Source organism: Corythoichthys intestinalis, chromosome 2 (assembly GCF_030265065.1).
Source record: "Corythoichthys intestinalis isolate RoL2023-P3 chromosome 2, ASM3026506v1, whole genome shotgun sequence".
Lineage (NCBI taxonomy): Eukaryota > Metazoa > Chordata > Actinopteri > Syngnathiformes > Syngnathidae > Corythoichthys > Corythoichthys intestinalis.
In genome coordinates this window covers 9,052,606-9,071,037 of record NC_080396.1, presented here as the reverse complement: position 1 = coordinate 9,071,037, position 18,432 = coordinate 9,052,606, and the positions used below count along the sequence as shown (strand labels likewise).

General features: G+C 39.6%; 1 protein-coding gene across 2 annotated transcripts in view; it reads right to left on the bottom strand.

Moving 5' to 3' along the window:
• LOC130912234 (beta-1,3-galactosyltransferase 1-like) overlaps nt 1–18,432 on the bottom strand; it is a 287,842-nt gene that overhangs the window by 52,609 nt on the left and 216,801 nt on the right. The window lies entirely within an intron of this gene.

The following is an 18,432-nucleotide window of genomic DNA, read 5'->3' as shown; positions in this document are numbered from 1 at the left end:
GCCCACAGAAAATTCTGTTCTATTGCTATATAAAATATGGAACCCACCAAAAAAAAGATTAGACTCTCTTCTTTCAGCAGGAAAAAAAAAGTTTCCCATTCTTCAGAAATCAGCATTAAAAAAAGCTTAGTTTGAGCAATTTTCCAATTTCTGATGAAAAAACAGAGAAATTGAGCTTTTTGTAAAAGCATGCATTTCAAACATAACTTTGACTTTAACACAGCTATTTTTTTGCTTTTGTGACATCCCAAACATCTGAATAATGCTGTCCTTCTACAAAATAACATAAACAACAAGACAAATAGAGCTTTTGATGGCAAAGTAACAATTTATTTACACATAACTAAACTATTGAACTTTTGAACTATTTGCGCACATAACAACGGGGAAGGCTCTCGGCTGCTCCCGGGTGAATGAGGTGGCTCCCAGTAATCTGATGAGTCCGGATAAAGATCGGTCTCTTTTTTCATCATTTTCATCGTTGGTTTCAACTTCGGGCTCAGGAGTAACGCGACGTGAGCTCCGCAGAACGCGTGTGGAACATGACGCTGTTGTGCCCGCGGCTGTCTCAGCAGACAGGGTAAACTTTTCCTTTATCACCGTCTGTCTCATCAAGATAGATTTTTTAATCTTTCTTTGACGATTGTGTCGTTTTCTTTCCAAAACACTCCTCCAGTGTTGTTTGCCTTTTGTTTTCCATCGTTCTCCACATTTTTCTCATGCTTCGTCACAAGGTCCCTCCAACTTCCGTTTCCTGACTATTTTTCACTTCCTTTCATGGTCTTGGAGTTCCTACCAAATACGCTACTGCCCTCCAGTGGCCAGTTTCATTGCTTTAAAATGGGTTTTGAGCATTGTGAATTTTAGCGAAGTTGCATCAGAACCCAGAGATGCCTCTTGTGAAAAAAAAAAAAGTAAAATACGTATAAATACGTTTTTGGGACACTGAAACAATTAAAAATAGAACGTCTTCATACGTTTTTGGGAGCAAATGAGTTTTAATATCTTGGGTTGGATTTGACATCCAAGTTTCTACTCCAATTTTACAGTAGTTTATTATCAATCAAAGACTTCCTGACACTTTGTGGCAACTCCTTGGAGGATTGGTTGTCACACACCATGTGGTTGGTTACACTTGTCATTTATGCAAATGGGATTTTCTTAAAAAATGATGAAAATTTCCTGAATGAAATTATTTTTTTAATTCATTATTATTTTCAACAAAAAGGTAGGTTAACAAGAATACAGTGATCCCTCGTTTTTCGCGGTTAATGGGGACCAGAACCCGCCAGCCACGCTAAGTGTAAAACCATGAAGTAGCGCCCCCACCCACATTTTTTTGGTTGTTTTCAATGTATTTATTCAGATTTAGCATTGAAAAGAGATAAATATAAGACAGGTTTTTAAATTTGTTTCCCCCAAAGTATAATAAAAATTTGGTAACACTTTATAATAACTATCCGTTTTACTAGTTAATAGATCATTAGTAAACTGTTGATAAATGATTTATTGTTGATTTGTGAAGTATTTGTTAACAGTTTGTTAAGCATTTACAGGGTGTTCCAATATGGTTGACCCCATTCTAAATGCCCATGCTAGTTGATGGATCTTAATAAAACTATATACACTTTATGTTGAAGGTCATAAGTTTTAGTGGTTAAATATACAAAGAAGAGTACAAATATTTTTTGGTTCTATGGCAGATTTTCATAAATGTGCAACATGAGTGCTGCCTGCAAAATGCCTTATCAAAATGCCTTTTCTTTTGAAGTGAATGGCATTTCTTAACCTGAAAAGATAGAAATGCCAAACGTTACACACAAAAACTTGAAACGCTTCTACACAAACAGTGTTTCAGGTTAAGAACACCCTGTATATATAAATCATTTATCAACATTTTACTAATGGAAAAATGGATAGTTATTATAAAGTGTTACCAAAAACATTTTTTTTAAAAACTTTTATGTATACAGTGTATCACAAAAGTGAGTACACCCCTCGCATTTCTGCAGATATTTAAGTATATCTTTTCATGGGACAACACTGACAAAATGACACTTTGACACGATGAAAAGTAGTCTGTGTGCAGCTTATATAATAGAGGTAATTTATTTTCCCCTCAAAATAACTGAAAATATAGCCATTAATATCTAAACCCCTGGCAACAAAAGTTAGTACACCTCTTAGAAACTACGTACATCCCTAAATGTCCAAATTGAGTACTGCTTGTCATTTTCCCTCCAAAATGTCATGTGACTCGTTACAGGAGTACTGTCAGCATTGCTGCAGAGATTGAAGAGGTGGAGCTGTTAATGCTCAGACCATATGCCACACTCTACATCAAATTGGTGTGCATGGCTGTCACCCCAGGAGGAAGCCTCTTCTGAAGACGGTACACAAGAAAGCCCGTCTGTTTCATCAGACCATAGGACATGGTTCCAGTAATCCATGTGCTTTGTTGACCTGTCTTCAGCAAACTGTTTGCGGGCTTTCATGTGCACCGTCTCGCTTAGCCAATCCGAAGCACTGAAACTAACAAATATCTGCCAAACTGCACGGAATTTGTTGAAATAAACTCCACCGACAAACTAAACCCTCGGTAAGTCAAAGATTAAGCCTAACTCATTTGCTCCCAAAAACGTATAAATACGTTGTATTTTTAGTCGTTTCAGTATCCCAAAGACGTATACATCTTTTAAGTTTTATTTCAGAAGAGACATCTCTAGGTTCTGCTGCAACTTAATTCCAAAGCACAATGCTGAAAATCCATTTTAAAGCAATAAAACTGGCCATTGGAGAGCAGTAGCGCATTTGGTAAGACCCACAACCCCAATCAATGGAACGAACGGCCGGGCCGCACTGCCGGGGTGCCGGCGGAAGACGACCGAATGGACGTCCAGGACACCAGGCAACGAACGACCAAGTGCGACGACCAGGAAGACGTCCAGGATGCCAGGCGGCGGCGGCCGACCGAGCAAAACAACCGGGAGGACGTCCGGGATGCCAGGCGCTGGACGACCGAGCAGAACGACCGGGACCACCAGTGCAGCGGACGATGCTGTCCGTGCTGCTCGCCGAGCAGAGCCCGCACCGCAATGCTCGGCCACTCGCGTCCCCCGCACCCTCCAGTGTCCGACTAAGGCGGAAATGCGCACGGCCAAACCAGTTCCCCCCCCAGGAACACAACATGCCCCACACAAGTTTCCCAGGCGAACTCCGCAAAGAGGCAGTGGTCACCACAAAAGAAAGACTAAAAAAAAAATCCATCTTGATGAGACACTCCAGGCGGTGACGAGGGAAAAGCCCACCCCGTCCGCCGAGACAGCCGCAGCGGCGACAACAACGTCATCTCCCAGCCCAAGAGTCCAGCCATGTACAAATAAATTGTTACTTTGCTATCAAAAGCTCTGTTGTCTTGTTGTTTATGTTATTTTGTAAAAGGAAAACATTATTCACATGTGTGGGATGTCACAAAAGCAAAAAAAAAGCTGTGTTAAAGTCAAAGTTATGTTTGAAATGTATGCTTTTACAAAAAGCTCAATTTCTGTTTTTTCATCAGAAACAGGAAAATTGCTCAAACTAAGCTATTTTCTAATGCTGATTTCTAAAGAATGGAAAAAGATATGAACTAACTTTTTTTTCTGCTGAAGGAAGAGACTCTAATCTTTCTTTTGGTGGGTTCCATGTTTATATAGCAATAGAACAGAATTTTCTGTGGGCCTAGCAAAATCAGTCAAAATCCAGTAAAACGGCCGGAAGAGAAGGGGGTTGCACCGGTGAAATTGGCTGGGAGTGAATGAGCTAATACTTACTTATTTTTACATTACACGAACCGTAAATTGTTCGGAGTGCGAGGACTTTTGGAGTTGTTCAGGTCGTTGTGAGCAGAAAACAGCATTTGCCGACCGTAGTGCAACTGACGCGTTGCGCGACAAAACGCGGCCAGTCTGAACGCAGCATAAGACTATCATAATCATGACATGACACCTGTCAAATGAACGCTTTCAGCGCCTCCCAGTTGAAATGGATTGAACATCTGTTGCCGTTAATGTGCGTTTGCAATGTCAATTTGCTTCTTTTACGATCTACCATAGCACATACTGGCCAGGAAGGCTGACAACAAACCAAAGATTAAAGCTCCGCTGCTCATCAGGAAGACAAAAACTTTCAGCATTAGAAGCTTGGCAGTGAATGAGCTAATAATATCTGTTATAAGGCTTTATTCATATTCATGACGGGTGTCATGTCATGTTTATGTCAGTTATTTGATACTGTTATCAGAAGCATTCAAATAATGCTTAGAACTAGTGTTGCACCGATACCATTTTTTGGCCCCGATACCGATACCTGGCTGTGCAGTATCGGCCGATACCGATACCATACCGATACCACCCCGTTTATATATACAGTATATATATATATTTTTTTTTTTTCTTAATTTTTTTTTTTCCCAAAGAGCTACATAATTGGATGTGAAATCATTGCTATCAAGGCCTTGTCAGGCTGTTGCTTACCCTTTGCAAAATAGGAAAAAGTACACTAAACCCTAGTAGACAATAGTTGAATAAACCTTTGGCTCTCAGAGGCCAAAATAGTGCTAAATTTGTGAAATTAATAAAACATGTATAATACTAGCCCAACAGTAAGAAAGTAAAAATAAATTTATAATAATAAACTCTGAATGAACTGAATAAACTTTTTTGAACCTCTCAAAGTCCAAACAGTGCAACTTTCATGAAATTATTGTCACATTCTGCTGCTGGTTAGATTGTGTTTTGTTGCTGGGCGTGGGGGCGTGGCACTTGAATCCAATGCAGGCTCATCAACGCAGCATTTAAGCACGGGTGATCTCAGAGAAGGCTGCCGAGATATTTGCCTTGCTGATCGCTATTTGACATCTGGCACAATAATCTCGCTACATTTGCTTGTTATGCCCCTGCATTGGGTTTTTCTGTTAGTGTGCTGCTCTCATTTGTAACCGCTGCCTATCGTCTTAGTTTGTCCGTCGGCCTGCTGTCACGTACTCCTTTTGTTATTTCTACTGTCCCGCGATCGCGTGTTATTTTTTGTTTGCAATCATTAAACCCTTTTATGTATCCCCCGCTTGTTGTCTGCTTCGAGGTTCAACCTTGTTTCCGCATTTGCGGACGCTAACAATTATAAGTAATAACAATTGACCACAGCATCCCGTCTCTCCTTTTTTTTCGGGAGGTGGGAGTCCCTTATTTCTATTTCTGAAAGGGGGCAACAATACTTTGGAAACACTTCCCAAATTACTGCGGCATTTCTCTCAGTAATAGACAATAAAAGTAAAGTAGACGAAGTGAACTGACCAGAGATTGTTGCTCCGGTCCAGCGGCCTTCTTCCTCTGGATAGCAGTCCTGCTCTTGCAGGCTCAAACTCGTTGTGTTCGTTCATGTTTCGTCTTCAAATGTTTTATCAAGTTCGAGGTATTGAAACTGGCCCATTTAACTCCACATCTCCAAACTTTCAGGCCGCAAATCTTGCATGCAGCCATTGATTTTAATCGACGGGATTTCTATTTGGAAATATTTCCCGACCGCCGCGGCGCCGCCATATTTCCTGGTTTGTTTTTCGTCCATATGAAAAAGCCCCCTTTTGATTGGTCAGGAGTGGCTATTGGCCCGCTCTCATTGGTCTGGAGCAGGCCAATAGCGATAGCTGCTTGGTGTTCATGTGTCATCACACAACACAGAGACAGAGTGTAGTGAGCGCCAGGAGGAGAAAAAGGCTGTGGTCAAATGTTATAATAATGGACTGGTAAATGGTATCGGCGCCGTCTTTGTTGGTACTCGCCGATACCGATACCACCATTTCGGGCCGGATTGGCGCCCCCTGCCGATACTAGTATCGGTATCGGTGCATCTTTACTTAGAACATGTCAGCATTAACCCTTGAGAGTCGAAGGACGCGCCGGCGCGTCCTCAGCGCAGGTCGTCTTTGAAGCGCCCTCACGTTTTAAATACGTCACCCACATGCCGTTGGTTGGTCTCGTTTTAAAGTGCGGAAGTTGTGGTTTACTCTCGTTATTATTTGAAGTCAATCGGCCAATTAAAACGTGAGATATTGTCATTTAAGTTTTATAGTTTTATTGTCCTCTCAAAAAAACATTAAAACGCTGCATGGAACATTTGTTTGTGTCTATATTTCCATCATTTCTTGTCCTTTTTCAAAACGGAAGCTCCATGAAAAAACCACAAATCAAACGAACCCTTTCGAAGTCACAGTGGAAGCACAAAATGCATTTTTTAAATAAATATAACTGCCATGCGAGGTTCCACCGAACGAGAGGGAGGAGTGTTCTGAAGCAGCGAGGTGGCGAGCCGACGGCCGTTTGGATCGAGCAGCGACTTTGTGTGACTTTGAGAATGAACGGAAAACTAAATTTAGTGCAAGCAATTGTGCTATTTGATCAACATGAGGAAGAGGATGGTCCAAATTCGTCATCATCGTCTTCTTCGGAAGAGTCCTCGAGTGAAGATAGTGACGTATTTGAACACGTGGGTGACGCCATCGACGAGCAGAGGTAAGCAAACTCACTTTTTTTTTTTTTTAGGCTGGAAAAAGTTTCTTTTGAAAGTTTCTTTTGATATTGCATGACAAAGTTAATTTCGATGCAATATAAGTGTGTGTTTGTGTATATAATAATAAAATGTGCATATCAGATCAAAGTCGTACGTGAACTGTGTGTATCCAAGGCAGGAATTTATAATTGTGGTGATCTTCTTTCTACATGAAGATTAGGGATGTAGCACATATTCAGCTATGGTATTCTTTCTATTGTCATACATATAGATTTCCATTATTATTTATTGCTGTATATATTTTTATTTTATACTTTATTATTTTCATAAATCCTGACTTTTTTTCATGTACATTTATAGTCACAATGAAAGTAAAGTGAAATGAAAATGGAAGGGTGGAAAGAGGACCAACACCCCATGGAAGTGTGGGCTGTGTGATGTCGCCCTGTTTCGAATTCCAGGACGAAACTGCTTTTCGGAGTGGCATGCCTGAAAAAAATTTAACTTGTTTATTGTAAATATTTTTGAAAATACTTTTTTCCCCCCAATGTTATATATATATATACATTTTTTCCCACAATCAGTCTTCTCAATTTGTGTATATAAATGTGTGTTCAAGAAGCTTGATTGTGTGTACATAGTTTTCATCAGCTGATGGGCCGCAATACCTAAACTCATAAAGAGATGGCCTCTAAACACTTTTTGTGTTAGATGGTATATATTTTATCACTGTTCGGTCTGCTGTATATAACCTGTTTTGACTAGAGCATGTATAAAGGCAAAAAACGCCTATGCTATACCTGTTGTTTATGTTGAATTGTCAAATATAAGACTATTTATTCTAAATTTTTTGGTTGAATGTTCATCCTAACATGTTGAATAAATATTACAAAGTTTCAAAACGGTTCGTTACGCATGTTTGGTTGTCAATTGGACATCAAAATTAAAAATTTTGACAAAACGATTGTGGAATTTTTGGTCTTTTTGGGCCCAAAATGATGATTTATAATTGGTCAGTGACGGAAACAACAGTTTGGACATGAAGTTCAAGGTGTCACAAAAAAAGGGACCAAACCAGGCCATCGTAAACAATTCTTTCTTTGAAATATAAAGGCAACTTCAAAGGCATGCAAAATCAGACAAAATAGGCCCAGACCTTAAAGGGTTAAAGTGTAGATCTCATAGTAGTAGACAGGCATTATTAATACACTTTCTTACTGAGTTTCATTTATAAGACAATTTAGCTTCCTCTTTTTTTCTCTCCATAAAAACACATTCATTTCCTTGCCCAAATCAAATGATCTCCCTGTCATCTTTTTAATCTCCCAAATTCCAATAAATGTGTCACATATTTGACAAGAGGTTATCGATACGCTTCAAAGGGAGAGAAGATTAAAACCCACTGTGTGCTAGATACAAAAATATCCACCCCTGAAATTAATCGGAATAAACACAAATTGTGGATAATAGAAAGATGAAAGTTGGGCGAATGTTTATTTAGTCTGCACGCTATCTCTCTATCTCTGCAGTCACCAAGTGCGCATCCGACAGTATGATGTGCACGGATGGCGTGATAACCCCTTTGGACTGGCTGCCCCCAGCTGCCACGAGCACTCTCAGGTGAAGCTGCAATCTCCAGGCAGCAGGTGGTGTGGTCAGAGGCCACGCTGCTCAGTACGAGCCAACTAAATAAATAATTCCACCCATCGGGTCTGCTAACCTTCAAGTTCCTTGAGTCAGATATGGGCGAGTAGGTAGATATAGAGAATGTTTGCTATTAACACGAAGGAGATTACTCACAATAAGGAATCAGCGCTGTGCTTTTCCCACTTGACATGAGTCCAATATGTTTGACCAGTGTGAAAATGCACACTTCACATCCATTGTAATGAGTCATCACCGGCCGACCTTCCCCACTTTAATGTTCAATCATAAAAGTGTAAATATCACGGCAAAATAACACAAGCGCCGTAATTTTCAGACAATAATTGAACCCTGCAGCTTTAAGAACTAAACAGCTTATTTATATGTGTCAAATCAAATCAAATCAAATCAAATCAAACATTTCCATTCAACCAATATATTTTGCTTAGCCACCCATTGGGTAATGATGACGTGGCCGCCTAGAGTGCGTTCATATTCATTACTGACAAGTGTTAGTGTTCCATAATGACAACACTCTTGAACTTCCGTGTGTTTCCACGCAAGCTCGAAATACAGTCCCTGACAAAAGTCTTGTTGCTTATCCACTTTGTAGAAACAATTGCTAATACCCTGACTTTTAATTATTCAATTGGTTTCAGAAATGGCTCATACGAAAGCTAAGGCCCTCCCAAATGATGTTGAATGTACAAAAATATATATTTATTTCACTGAAAAAAAGATTTATCATTTAATGAAGGAAAGAAAGAAAAGATGGAAGAAAAGTTTTGTCGCCTATAGAAAGTAGTGTGAAAATTAAATAAATAATGTACTTCAAACACAAACATATGTTACATAACATAAGTGAATTAAGTAGTGGTGCTGTGAGACACAAATGTAATATTTTGTATACTTCCATGGGCTACGGCAAAGATTCATGCAATTTATTGATGAAGTCATCAGGAACATCAAAGAAAGCAGTCTTGCATGCCTCCCACAGTTCATCAACATTCTTGGGTTTCGTCTTCCATGCTTCCTCTTTCATCCTGTTCATGTCTGGTGACTGGGCTGGCCAGTCCTGGAGGATCTTGATCTTCTTTGCCTTGAGGAACTTTGAGGTAGAGATTGAAGAATGCGATGGAGCACCATCCTGCTGCAGAATTTGTCCCTTTTTATGCTTAGGAATGTAAGAGGCAGCTAAGATTTGTTGATATTTCAGACTATCTATGTTGCCTTCCCCATACTGGATGTAACCCCAGACCATGATTTTGCCACCACCAAGCTTCACTGTTTTGTGGCAAAAGGTGGATTTTTCAGATGAATCTTCCATTGAATTACACCACAGTCACCGCAAATATTGCAGGAGACCTACTGGAGCCCGCGTGGATCCGAGATTCACTCAGAAAACAGTGAAGTTGACTCCTGTGGAGTCATTGCCTAGGTGTGAAGGGGTGGGGGGTTCACTCTGGATAGCTGCAATTAACATCTTGAATATTTGCAAATCCAGGGCTTTCTTGCTTTGTCAAACACGGAACACGGAGATGGCCAGTAGCAGTGTTCTACAACATTATTGACATGGCAGTACTGAATGCATATGTGTTGTATCAGGCATGCACCAGAAGGCAAGAGAGATGGGTAGACTTCTTTGTGGGTCTTGCAAAGGAATTGGCTCACTCTCATGTGGGCTCTCATGTAGCTTTTCTGTGCAAAGAATGACTTGTGTTCTGCATCATCAGCCATCAAACATCAGCAGTATGACCATTATAGCTCCATACATGCAACAAACAGTGCAACTAAATATTCAGAGAGAGATTGAGACAGCTGTTCTTTTTCAATGCTGTAATGTCAGACAGTCCTCCGCAAACAGGCAGCCCTGCCCTGCAAGCCCTCAAGATGCTAATCGGAGCAACCCAACCCTGTGGTTTTGCGAGTGTGAATGGGAATGACTAATGAGGACCTCATTGCTCACAAAAGATATGCTGATGAGAGTCAGATGACCCTTCTCTGGATACAAAAGTGATTTGTATTAACTGATCAACCCTTAGTAGTTCTAGTTAAAAATATCTAGACTTCAGCAAACCACAGATGGTAAGGGCCATTACCTATAAATTAATCAGATTAGTAAACCTTTCAAGGAGGGTTTGACCAACAAAATTTAATGACTTATGATTTTTTTTTTAATGTAATGACTTATCTAATCACAAAATAACCAACATCTAAAGAACTACAGGCCACATTTGCCCCAACTAACCCTTTACAAGGCAAGTCAAGTGACTATTTTTCGTAAAATTAAAAAAAATTCTTAACGACAAATTTCAATTTCTTGCGAAACTGTCTGCTGGTCAGTAAACTGCCGCAGGGATTGTTCATATCGGGGCATTTCTGGGGATCTCCTGTTCATTTCTGGTCACTTCCTGTTTATTTTTTGGTCCATATGGGTCACTTCCCGTTTATTTTTGGGTCACTTCTTATTGATTTTGAGGCATTTCCATGAGAAATACACGTTTATGGCCCCCAATTACTTACCGTATTTTTCGGACTATAAGTCAGTTTTTTTCATAGTTTGGCTGGGGGTGCGACTTATACTAGGAGTGATTTGTGTGTGAAATTATCCACACATTACAATATCATTTCACATGTTATTTTGGTGTTTTGAAGTGACACTGATGGTTTGGTAAACTTGTTAGCATGTTCTTTATGCTATAGTTATCTGAATAACTCTTAATACAGTAGCTATGGCCACGTTAGCGTTCTGGTCTCAATAGCTATGGCCACGTTCACGTTCTGCCTTTGGCAACGTGTGTTCAATGGCGTACCGCACGCATGCTAGTTTTAGACTGTGACGTCGCATTGTAAAGCGGACAGCAGTGGGACATTATAGACCCGCCCTCGCATAGAAACAATGTTAATTGTGCTACTTTTCTCTGGTAATCTTTCAAAAACGATCAAGCCGATCACACATTGCTTTTTTGGAACTTGTAGAAACGACTCTACACATTATGACATATAAAGGATGTTTTCTTCATACTTCCCGAAACCAAAAACTCGGAGGAAAAAATGTGAAGAATGAATCAACTTGCGCAGACTTTTAACGCCAGCTCAGCAAACATTTTGTTGGGTTGGCATTGTCTTTCAGAGGACAAACAAGAAAGCCATTTTGATATTTTTAACGTATTTTTTAGCGTGACGTTGACCGGTGCTGCTTCTGTCTGACAATGAATGACCTGAAAAGAATTAAAATGATATCTTACTGCCACTGATACATTTCCTGTTGTTAAAAAAACACACTTTACTGAGGTGGAAGTGTAAATAAATTATAGAATTATGATTTATTATCAATAGAAAAATTAAAAGTGTTCGTTGGCTCTCACTGAGTAGCATTTGCGATCGCTACACAAAATATAAATTACCCCCAAGAACGGTCAGAGACGTAGGACAACCAGAGGATATAATATATAAGAAAGACGGCTTGTTCTGTTATGTCCCCTTTGCTGGCAATAACGGAGGCTTAACGTTTTCTGTAACTCTTCACAAGCTTTTCACACACTGTTGCTGGTATTTTGGCCCATTCCTCCATGCAGATCTCCTCTAGAGCAGTGATGTTTTGGGCCTGTCGTTGGGCAACACGGACTTTCAACTCCCTCCACAGATTTTCTATGTGGTTGAGATCTGGAGACTGGCTAGGCCACTCCAGAACCTTGAAAGGCTTCTTACGAAGCCACTCCTTTGTTGACCTGGCTGTATGTTTGGGATCTTTGTCATGCTGAAAGACCCAGCCATGTCTCATCTTCAATGCTCTTGATGATGGAAGGAAAATCTCTCGATACATGGCCCCATTCATTCTTTCCTTTACACAGATCAGTCGTCCTGCTCCCTTTGCAGAAAAACAGCCCCAAAGCATGATGTTTCCACCCCCTTGCTTCACAGTGGGTATGGTGTTCTTCGGATGCAATTCAGTATTATTTCTCCTCCAAACACGAGAACCTGCGTTTCTACCAAAAAGTTATATTTTGGTTTCATCTGACCATAACACATTCTCTCAGTCCTCTTCTGGATCATCCAAATGCTCTCTAGCGAACCGCAGACGGGCCTGGATGTATACTTTCTTCAGCAGGTGGACACATCTGGCAGTCCAGGATTTGAGTCCCTGGCGTTGTGTTACTGATCGTAGCCTTTGTTACTGGGGTCCCAGCTCTCTGTAGGTCATTCACTAGGCCCCTCCGTGTGGTTCTGGGATTTTTGACCACTGTTCTTGTTATCATTTTGACGCCACGGGGTGAGATCTTGCATGGAGCCTCAGATCGAGGGAGATTATCAGTGGTCTTGTATGTCTTCCATTATCTAATAATTGCTCCCACAGTTGATTTCTTTACACTAAGTGTTTTGCCTATTGCAGATTCAGTCTTCCCAGCCTGGTGCAGGTCTACAATTTTGTCTCTGGTGTCCTTCGACAGCTCTTTGGTCTTGGTCATAGTGGAGTTTGGAGTGTGACTGACTGAGGTTGTGGACAGGTGTCTCTTGTACCGATAATGAGTTAAAACAGGTGCCATTGATACAGGTAACGAGTGGAGCCTCGTTAGACCTCGTTAAAAGAAATTAGACCTCTTTGACAGCCAGAAATCTTGCTTATTTGTAGGTGACCAAATACTTATTTTCCACTCTAATTTGGAAATAACTTATTTCAAAATTAAACAACGTGATTTTCTGTGTTTTTTTTCCCACATTCTGTCGCTCATGGTTGAGGTTTACGCATGATGACAATTACAGGCCTCTCTAATCTTTTCAAGTAGGGGAACTTGCACAATTGGTTATACGGACGTCCAGCATCGTCATTTGGGAGTTTAGCTGACTGTATAGCCAGGACCGAGCCGTAGCGTCCTGTTGACGACAGTATATTTGCATTTCGTTGTTCATGCATCATTTAACATCATAATGTACACTGATTCAGCATGTTGTTCTCTATTGTATTTTTATATTGCCTTTCAAGATGACATATCTGTTCTATGTGTTGGATTTTATCAAGTGAATTTCCCCCATAAATGCGACTTATACTCCGGTGCGACTGATATATGTTTTTTTTCCTCTTTGTTGGGCATTTTATGGCTGGTGCAACTTATACTCAGGTGCGACTTATAGTCCAAAAAATATGGTGTTTTTCACCTTTTATTTCTCAATTCAATATTTTTTAAATTTTCATTGTCTTAATGAGCGCCTTATACTGTTTATAATTCAAAAGCAAGGGAGACACCAGGCAAAAATCCATCCATGGCACAGTTCCAATATGAAAAGCAGTGCTTACCAAAGAGAAAATTATACATAAAATTGAGAATTTGAGTAGAGGGCAAATACTTTTTCACAGCACAAAAGTTACAAACGATAACCACAACTTTTCACAGCAGAAAGAAACTGAATTTCGAGTTGCATATTGTGAAATGAAGGGTGAAGGCTGAAGCCTGAATACTTAAAGAGCAGTGCGAGCCCAGGCCAGTGGACAATAGTGGAGGCGAAAACCTGGCAAAGTCAAGCATGGTTTGAATAGCCTTGTGTGAGAAGCCCCTAAAAATCCACTTTCTTTTCAAACAAAATAACATAAAATGCTGGAAGTAGTCCAGTTTTATGCTTCGCATCCTGTTTGGTTGCTTTTCTTTCATGTTCTAGCTGGTAGGCATCAATATTCTTTCGGTGGAAACCAGGATTTACCATTCCAAACTTTACTGTGGTTGGCTTCACTCATTAGTCACACTCAGTTTACTTCACATACACACAGTAATTAGTTTAATTTCTTCCCCCAGCAAACTAGTCAACACGGAGAAGAGGTAATGACCTTAACCTGTTCTTTTTTTTGCCTGAATGGAGTCAACCTGCGATTACAGCATTTATGTACATCGTATATGAAGGATTATGTGGCCATGATGTCAAAAAACACCTCATGAAAGTGTTACTATGGTGACCAAGAACCTATACGCTAAAAATGCAAATTGTATGTGCATGTTGGAAGCGAACCTAATGATATGCTTCCTCTGCTGTGACTGTTAAGGGGACTCAAATGAATACTTGGAACCAATGAGGATTTTCATTTTGGAACGCGGACAAGGTTAACTCGTGCAGGTCATGGAAAGAAGCATTAAAATTAATGTATTACAGAGGCACATAGAGAGAAAAGCAGTGACTATACAATCCGTTAACACAATAATTGACAAGATGGATTTCTGCTAGTGATTGACAGAAGATTTTTGGCAGTCACAAAGTTGATGATCCTTATGTCAAATGTTTAGCTCATTCTCATAACTTACAATATGTGCGGGCAAAAATAATAATACAGTACAATTGGATGTCAAATGGGGGCCGTAAAATATTGTCCCATAAACCACAATTGACCCTTGGCAGCATGTTTGAGACCAGTGTCCTATACGGATATTTTACAAACATTTAAGTTATATCCAAACTAAATCCTTTTTGCAAGGTTATTTAAAAATTTTCACACTGATTTCAATGAATGAAAGTTTTATGTCAATCTCGTGAAAACTTCACACTGAAAGAATCACCCCAAGTGAATAAGACTGCCAAAACTTTCTTTACAAAACAAAGCGTCGATGTAATTTCACCCTAACTACAGTGGGGCTTTATTTGTGAACCATCAACAAGACGTTTCCCTCATTAAACACTTCATTAAAATGCCTAGACTATCAATGTTTGAGTGGTAACAGAGAATCTGTCAATGAGTTTCTTTCGGCTAATTATTATTTGCTCAAGTGCACGGTTTATTGACAGCTAATTTAGTGAGGAAACAACAGACGCACCAACGAAAGAAAACAAAAACTTGTAGGGTTGTGGCTGGACTAAAATAAGTAGCTGCTCTCCAGAAATTTTGTAAAAAAAAAAATGCAAGTACTGAAAGAAAAATGCTGACTCAATTGCAGAGTTTAATTACTAATTGCACAAATACCATTTTTTTTGACTGCGGCTGTGCAGTGTCGGCTAATTCTATTTAACATATGTATATGTATGTATATAGATGAGGTCAACCTATATAGACCCTACCCACGTGACGTCACAACTCCGCCCTCCTGACTGGTGCCGCCCAATTGTCCGTCAACACATCGTGTTTACCTGTTACGGCTACGTACATTCCTCCTATTTACGGCGTGTTTTTCTGCTCGTTAACATTAATAATCAAAATGGTGAAGGCGTGTGTGGCGGTCGGTTGCAATAACAGAGAAGATAGACGGAGAGACTTGAAGTTCTACCGGATTCCGAGAGACCCGGTGAGGAGAGCGAGATGGGTTGCTGCAATTCGATGAGAAAACTGGGCTCCAAACGATTACCACAGATTATGTAGTAGTCATTTTATATCTGGTAAGATGCATTTAATATACCAGTATATTTAGAGGGTTTTGGGCTGACAACCACAATTAAGATCATTGCTAGGCTAATCGCCGACAACATACACGTATGTATGTAGTGAGAGTGCTATCGCTAAACCATATAAACATTAAAAGCCCTAGCTCCATTGACAAATGACATGAAATACATTAGACTTGACAGTGGATGTTAGCAAGAACAAAAGATTTTGAATTGAAAATTTCGTAACTCACCTTTCCAAGCACAAGATAGATTCCTGCCGAATTTTCGTGGACGAGGACCTGTTTCACCCAACCAGCAACGAAGTATTTATAAGCCTCCAAGCTCTTAAAGTTTTTCAAACTTTCGTGAGAATAGGCTGATTTTGTGTGGACAAGATAGTTGTAAATATCAGGGTAGCTAGCAGATGTCAGGCAAAGACGGCGAAGACAGCGGGTCGAAAAACATCGATTTAGGCATCAAATATGGATCTGGCGAATGGATAAACTGAAGCTTTTCCACATAACGCCTTTTATGCAACGCATCCAGTGAGTTTATGGCATCCGAAAGCACCGGGTCTTCCATGAAATGCATTATAAATTGCTCGATCAATTGAGACCATTGATAATACAAACACAAAATGACGGACAATGGGGCGGAACAATACAGCGATCACGTGATTTTGTGACGTCGGTGGGTAGGGTCTATAGGCCGGCCGATATATCGGGCAGATACATTGACATTTTTCAATATCAGACATCGGCTGATTAACAAAAAGAATAAGCCAATAAATTAAAAAAAAAAATTTTCATCAGGCATCTGTGTGGGCAACTGGAGCTGTCGCTGACTGACGGTAGGACCTTGGAAGGACCCTGCTGCAGATTGAACGCAGGTTGTTACAGGAAGCTTCAAGCTGGCCTGTTTTGTAAATATTGTAAGATTTTTTTTTTATCTTGCATGAAAGAATATGCAATGTTGTGCTCCGACCTGCGAGGATGATTTGGCAACTGCAATCAAAGAGAGTTGCCACCAAATTGATGAAGAATACTCAAGTCCATGCTTCCGAGACTTCAAGCTGTCATAAAAGTCAGAGGTGGTGTTACTAAATACTAGAGATGATTGTTATTTCTTTGTTTCTCATGATTCGATATTTTTTTGCTCAGAATGGAGTGATTCCATATATATTTCCCTCCACTTGCTATTAGGGTTGTTCCAATCATGTTTTTTTTCCTCCCGATCCGATCCCGATCGTTTTAGTTTGAGTATCTGCCGATCCTGATATTTCCCGATCCGATTGCTTTTGTTTTTTTGCTCCCGATTCAATTCCAATCATTCCCGATAATTTTTTCTAATCTTTAATAATCTTTTATAACTCGGACGAATATATACATTCAACATACAGTACGTAAGTACTGTATTTGTTTATTATGACAATAAATCCTCAAGATGGCATTTACATTTTTAACATTGTTTCTATGAGAGGGATCCACCGATAGAAAGACTTGTAATTCTTAAAGGATAAATGTGACTTTGTATATTGTGACTAAATATTGCCATCTAGTGTATTTGTTGAGCTTTTAGTAAATAATACTGTAGCCATTTAACTGTTCTGCCCAAATGCATGATGGGAAGTGCAACCATGACTGTGCATAGTGGCACCAATTGATATATCTTCTCTGCGTTGGTAAGTAACATGGGGTGTTAAGGAAAAGATCAAGCACTACAGTTCTTAACCACATTGCTTCCCACGACATTTCTAATTGTTGAGAGAGGGATTTTAAGGCTTTAGCCAATCAAACAGAGGCTCCAAAGACTGCCAAATTTCTCTCTACTCATAGTACGCTGCCTGTTAGCTCTATATATAGGTAAAACGGCGCCATTACAGATTGAACGCAACAATGCGTGAGTGGGTCGTGCAGCGCATGCATTAATTGCATTAAATATTTTAACGTGATTAATTAAAAAAAAAATTAATTACCGCCGTTTACGCGATAAATTTGATAGCCCTATTTTAAGCCAAAACTAAAGACTCTGGATGAATGTAAGACATTTTGTCTGTAACGTTAAATACAATTAGAAAACGATTAAATTAAAAAATATATATATATTAAAAAAAGGCATGTCCGATATTTTTTTGCCGATTCCAATACTTTGAAAATGACGTGATGGGACCCGATTGATCGGGACTTGCTATATAAAATTAACATTTACTGACCACCACAATGTTTTTTATTCATTTCTTTTAGTGTTTCTGAATGCTAAAGAGTTGCACTTTTGAATTAATTCATTATTTTTTCAAGCTTTTTATCTGAGTTTGTTCTACATTATAAAATCTATGAGTGAGTGCTCGTCCGAGACTGGTGATTCCAAACTTTTTGCTAGAATTTGTCGGAGAATTTTGAAATTTGGCCAAATTGGGGGTCTCAGAGCAGAACTTCAAGTTTCAACTTCGAGTGTTTTCCGCCGTATACTAGTATTATTATTTTTATGGGTTCTGTTGCATTTTGCACAGTCAATCAAAAGTGTAAGTAAGCCTGTAAAAAACATAACAAAACAAAAAAAAAACAGGTTTAAAGCATAAGTGACATGGGCATGGATGTGGAAAAGAGATTATTTGCTGATCTACAATTAATGATCTTTAGAGGGATTATCAGACTACATCCCAGTGATGTAGGCTGCATTTAGTGGTTGCAGAAAGTCATCAAAATGTTGTGCGCTGCCACGGGATGCACTAACTGTTATGAAAAAAACCAAAACAAAAATTAAGTTTTACCACATACCATCAACTTGGACCATTTTCAGCGCTAATAGAAGAGGTTTGTGGTTGCAAGCCATAAAACGAATCTGCCAGAAAGAACAAATGATCAAGAACGCAAGAATCTGCAGTAAGCCCGGCAGGTAAGC